The sequence below is a fragment of the Poromitra crassiceps genome, assembly GCF_964638095.1.
Source record: "Poromitra crassiceps genome assembly, chromosome: 16".
NCBI lineage: Eukaryota > Metazoa > Chordata > Actinopteri > Beryciformes > Melamphaidae > Poromitra > Poromitra crassiceps.
Window position 1 is genome coordinate 25,271,139 of NC_139645.1, and position 6,327 is coordinate 25,277,465.

At 43.4% G+C, this 6,327-nt stretch overlaps 1 protein-coding gene across 1 annotated transcript in view; it reads right to left on the bottom strand.

Annotated features, from left to right (window-relative positions):
* The window catches only part of LOC310791545 (uncharacterized protein), a gene marked incomplete at both ends in the record, with an annotated part of 557,869 nt that overhangs the window by 150,326 nt on the left and 401,216 nt on the right, over positions 1-6,327 (bottom strand). The window lies entirely within an intron of this gene.

The window sequence follows — 6,327 nt, forward strand, 5'->3', positions numbered from 1 at the left end:
TAGCTGCTGTCAGCCTGGAGCATCTTCTCGATCTCTTGGTCCCACTGCTCGTCTCTGTCTGTGGCCTCGCTCACCACCTCGTACTCCTGGAGCTCCTGCTGCAGCTCCTTCTCCCAGTCTGCCGGCTCCTCTGGGGGAGGGAGGAGGGAGGAGGGAGGAGGGAGGAGGAGGGAGGAGGTTGACACACCACAGAGGTGGTAAGATGGCTTTAGTTAGCCAAATTAACATGTCAAATGACATCATGACTGACACAACACTGATATATTGACTATGATTAAAAATCTGATATCAAATCAGGCTTTTATATCTTTGATATGATGGATATCATTCGGTTTGTTTGATGACATATTTATTGCTCTACACTGGTTGTCTATGGGAAGCACTTAACCTGAATTTATTCTGATGACTGTAATTATGATCTCCGCCAATGGGCGGACATACATTATTATGCAAATGCTTTATTAAACATGCTGAGGAGTGACACATCACCACATTATGCTCCATATTTATCAAGCATCTCAGAGTAGGAGTAGCGATCTAGGATCAGTTATGTCCCTTAGCTCATAACCAATGAGATGAGCATATTGATCTAGGATCAGTTATGTCCCTTAGCTCATAACCAATGAGATGAGCATATTGATCTAGGATCAGTTATGTCCCTTAGCTCATAACCAATGAGATGAGGATATTGATCGGGTAGACGTGATCCTGTTGAGGATGAAGAAAAAACAGGTCACCTACCTATAGACCAAATCACCGGGATGTTTACATTTACTTCCGGGTACCCCTGAGGTCCACACATTATAATGGCGGTGAACGGCACAAACTGACGTGTTGAAGACAAAAACAGACAAAGAAGACAAAAATGGTTCGTTCGTGTTGTGTTGTTGTTTAATATCATTCATAACAACACTTTCACTAACGTTAGTGGAGACCAGACTAGCTAATTTACCTGTTGGACCAGACTAGAGTAGACTTGAAGCTAAATTAAATTGACGTGGCGTCAGTATCTCTGTCTGTACCAGGCTCTTTCTCGCCGAGAAGAGCGAAGAGCCTGGTGACGCGAGGTTACTCTGTAACGTTAACGACTGCAAAAAAACAGCGAGTTTGACAGACGAACAAACGTTATTAGCTAGCTAACACTACATAAAACAAACACAGAAGAAAGGCTAGATACGTCGGACAAGCATGTTTACCAACCGTTTAACCATTTAAATTGAAAGTAGTCGGCTGAAAACAACGAGAGGGTTTGACAGCATTTATTTGACAACACGCACATTTAAACCTGCCGCCTTCCCCAAGTGGTACCCGGAAGTAAATTTGTTTACATGGTGACGTCACGGTGATTTGGTCTATAGAGAGCCAAAGTGAACGTCACTTCCTGCTTCAGCGCTGTACCAGAGAAGTGAGTCACTTTGCCTCTCTATACACGTTGCCAGCCACTGCTCATCATCCTCATTCCTCATCACGGGCCTGGGCCCTGCACCCAGCGCACGTGTTCTGACCCGTCTGTCCTCAGCCAGCTCTGCCGCGCGCTTTCCGCTTCACAGCTGTGCCCACAGTGTTCTAAGCAGACCAGATGGCATCCAGCAGATGATAGAACACTCATCCCTAAGAGACTTGAGACTTGACTTAGACTTGTGACCAAAAGACTTGAGACTTGACTTGGACTTGCAAAAAATAACTTGTGAGCATCTCTGTTTTGTTGTCATCACGTGTGTGTGGTGTGTATGTGTGTGTGTGTGTGTGTGTGTGTGTGTGTGTGCGGGAGTGTGTGTGTGTGTGTGTGTGTGTGTGTGCATGTGTGTGTGTGTGTGTGTGTAGAGTCATGGCATACATACCTGATCTTTCTTTACTCTTTGCAGACAGTCTCCCAGTTGGATTTTCTCCTCTTCTAGCACCGTAACGTTATTCAACTCGCTACCTCAGCTTCTATGAGCTGAGCGGTAGATCTTAGATCAGGCCCCCAAAAAAACAAGCCGACTCGACCCGAGCCCGTTCTGTCTGGGCCCGTCCCGTCCCATTGACTGCAAGTATGGGCACGAGCCCAACCCCAACCTGAAATTGTCTTCGTAAGTTGGCTGCTTGTCTCAACTATAACCCTGATGTCTGTTCAGTCTTATGAATACATAAAGGTTTGAAGGTTACAATGTTATAACATTCTGATCTTATCACACCAAATATGACCCCAATTATATCAATATCTGACCACGAGCCCGGCCGGGGCCCGAGGTATAGAAGGGATGTTCAGACCCGGCACATGGACCCGGTCGGGCCGGACTCGGGTTCTGGCAGAGCCTCTCACCTCTAATGAGTGGACTAGCTTCCCTGCACCATACCGGCCCCCGTATCCAAGGTTCGTCCTATTTCCTGGAACAGCAAACAATGTTTTCATTGGATGAGAAGCTGACGGGATGTGTGGTGGGTTGAGCTGTCCCCTGTTAGTGCTGCCACGCCCCCCTCATCATCTCCCATCCAGAACAGGTGAGGCTCCTCCCCCTCTTGCTAGTTGACAGCCTCTTTAAAAGGGAGCCGTGCATGGCTGTTAGTTAGGCTTGCCTCGCTCTTTCCCGACACCGCTGTGATGGTTGAGACAGAGTCATGCCAGAATAAGGAGCAGAGCTAGCTGGAGGGAGCATTAGCTCCTTCATACCACGGTACAGCACTATTTGGTTGGTAGCTCGTAGGCTCCAGCAACGAGGAGCGTGACGACGGGGTTTCCCGGTGGCTTTCTGCAGGGCCCAGTTTGGCCTAGTACTGCTGTGTTGGAAGTTCTTCTCCGTGCGCTTGTACAGCACCACCTGGTTCGGTCGGTCTCTGTAGCTCGTAGGCTCCAAGGAATGAGGGAGCCTGACGATTGTGTGGCCTTCCTCATGGCCTAGCTCTGCTGCATTTCATAGGAGGAGCTCTGTTGCCACTGCTGTTTTTGTCCTATAGTTTCTTGTCCTTTTTGTCTTTCATTTTGTTGATGTGGCTATTTTGTTTATTTCATTTTGTAAAGCGACTTGAGTGTTTCTAGAGGGCTCTAGCATTTTAAAGATTCCTTATTGCCAGTTACAGTAGGCTACGCCGGGTGAGCATAGTTCCGCAGGTGGTTGGTCACTGGGTGGAGGCCTATACCTGGGTTTCTATTAGGGATGGTCCGATCCGATACTCAGTATCGGTATCGGAGCCGATCCGGCCAAAATCACTGGATCGGATATCTGAGCGGGAAAAGAGCTAGAATCCGATCCGATCCATTAGCCTAAACGATCATGTAAAATGCCGCCCGTCACGGGGAAGAGAGATACGAACGCGTCAACGCGAGCAGCACAGCAGCAGCATGACCGAGTGCACTTTAATATGATGGAGTAGGCTATTTAGGTGTTGGAAACGGGTTGTTTCCAACGCTTAAATAGCCTAAACGGGTTGTTTGTTTGATTCGCTGAATCAAACAAACAACCAGACAGCAATAGAGAGAGGGAGAGAGATCCACTCCAACAAGCTAAGGTAAGAAACAAAAACATAACACACAACACATCACAATATCACCATCAATATGTTACCATTCACATCAAGAGGTGAAGTCACATCTAGGCACTTTCTGACAGATGAACGCTCGGCAAAGTAAATCCTAATGAACACTCACACCAATAAGTTGCCTCAGCAGCGATCATAAAGTGCCGATGTGTCAGTCCTTCATTATAATTCATCCCAAAAGTCGCATGTTCCTTCAAAACGCCAAATAAAACTAGATTAGCACGTGTGTCCCTGTTTACAAACACCTTGATGCGTAAATTCCCCGCCACCGTGTTCCACGCAAGTAAGGGAGACCAGGGACTGACTGTGTGTCTGTGTGTGTGTGTGTGTGTGAGTGTGTGAGAGAGAGAGAGAGAGAGGGAGAGAGAGAAGGCTTAAAAAGAAGCAGCATTAGTGCATTACTGAGTCTATGTTCTGGGCCTTTCATTTAGGGAATAAATATTGGTCCACAGATTGAACATGCTGTTTAGATGGCTGGGTTAAGCAAAGTGCATTGGTAAATGTATTATTAACAGCTTGTATAAGCGAGGGAAAAAGATCGGATCGGATTGATATCGGTATCGGCAGATACTCAAGGTTGTGGTATCGGTATCGGTTTGGATATGGAAAAAGTGGTATCGTGCCATCCCTAGTTTCTATAGTGCATGCCAAAGTTTGCTGTGCCATCTTAAGCTTTCTTGTATTTAGGCATGGTGAGTTTGAACTTGCTTCTCCTGCATGCTAGTTTGTGTTCTAACCCGTCCTTTCTTGCAGTGTATGGTAACCATTGTTCCAAGTATTAGTCGGTTTCCCAAGTGTTGCTATCCAGAGTTATGGTTTGTGAAAAACTTCAAGATTCTGATTGATAAACTTGCACACAACAATTGTAAATGCTTTTATTTTATATTGTTGGCAAATGACCATGGTATAAGCGGGATAATCAACTCCTAGATGTCTGTTAAATGATTTGAATGCACTTTGGTTCTTTGCCTCCACATTGTGCATTAAAATCACTTCAGTCACACCTAGGAGTTGATTATTCCTGACTTATTTCTTATGGTAAATAAAGCTAAATGAACTGACATGGGCCAGAACACATGAAATGAATCCCTTCTATGACGGGACATCATGTTCTGATCCATTACATTTCCTATCTGCTTCTTTAATGAATCACAGCACCAGGGACGGATTGAAGGAAGCTGAGAGCAGAGAGAAAATGAGTCTGCTGCCACTCAGATGATAGAAGTGGACAGTAGGACAAGAGATGAGTCAGTGTTTCTTCATATCATCTTTGCTGTTCAGATAAGAATTGTTTTGTCATCTCCATTCCTGAACACCATAAGAAACATGACTTGTGTCGCCTACTGATCATATTTATTTAATGTGTATTGTCTTGAATCTGCTGTGTTCAACTTCAGAGTGGTGCAGAGAGAGACAGAGACAGAGAGAGAGAGAGAGGGAGGGAGAGAGAGCATGATTTTGAATGAAAAATACAGACTTGGTGTGCAAACGCCTTAAGACAGAATAATGACATCACAACAGTCTAATGCTAATAACTGATTTGTTTATTTAAAAGTTTCCCCATTAGCTGCTGCCAAGACGACCGCTAGTCTTCCTGGGGTCCAAACACATTACATGTGACATGACAAACCATAGTCAATGCAAGCAATAGTAAAATGACAAGCAATACTCAAATTCAATAGCACAAAAGAAAATCAGAGAATACAGAATAAAAAGTTATACAAATCAAGACAGATAATACAATGTTGGACTCCATATGTGTCAATATTCTTTCTAGTCACTTGTAGTTGACTGATGATATTTCTTTCATGTTCACTCTGGTGTATTCAGAGCAAAGAGGGAGAGAGAGAGAGAGAGAGGATGATGCAGGGATAGATCTTATTCCAGTAGAAGTGGCTCATTTTCCATAACCATAACATCACACATCTCTAAATAAAGACAGTGTTTACCCTCATATAAAGTGGGAGATTACTGAGCTACAAACACTGATTTAGAACTTTTAAAATTAGGGCTGTGACTAACGATTATTTTCATTATCGATTAATCTGTCGATTATTTTCTCGATTAATCAATTAGTTGTTTGGTTTATAAAATGGTGAAAAAGATAATAAAGCCCAAGATGACATCTTCAAATGTTTTATTTTGTCCACAACACAAATATATTCCCTTTACTGTCATAGAGGAGTAAATAAACTAGAAAATATTTACATTTAAGAAGCTGGAATCAGAGAATTCTGAGTATTTTGTATTACTCAAAACGATTATCAAAATAGTTGTCGATTGATTTTCCGACGATCGACGAATCGATTAATCGTTGCAGCTCTATTTAAAATGACCCCCCAAAGTCTTTGAATAATGTCTTGATATATCTAGATATGTCTCATTGCATAAAGTTGTGTCATTATTTGTTTGTTTATTAAAAGGATGCCCATTAGCTGCAGCCAAGACGACCGCTAGTCTTCCTGGTTCAAACACATGACACGTCACATGACACGTCACATGACCAATGATAGTCAAATGCAAGCAATAGTAAAATGACAATAGTAAAAAATAATAAGCAATAGTAAAATAACAATAGTAAAATAACAATAGTAAATGATAGGGATGTCGACGGTTAACCGTTCACCGTTTCACCGCCGACGTCATTGGTCGGTTAAGCATGTGGGTTAAACGGACAATTTTCATGTTAATTTGCATATGACAGTGTTGTGTGTTATAATACTGATGGATTCTGAGCTTCTGTTTCAAACAAACCCTCCCTTTGATGGAACAAACACTGCTTGGTCAGTTCCCTTTCTTTGTCTTTTC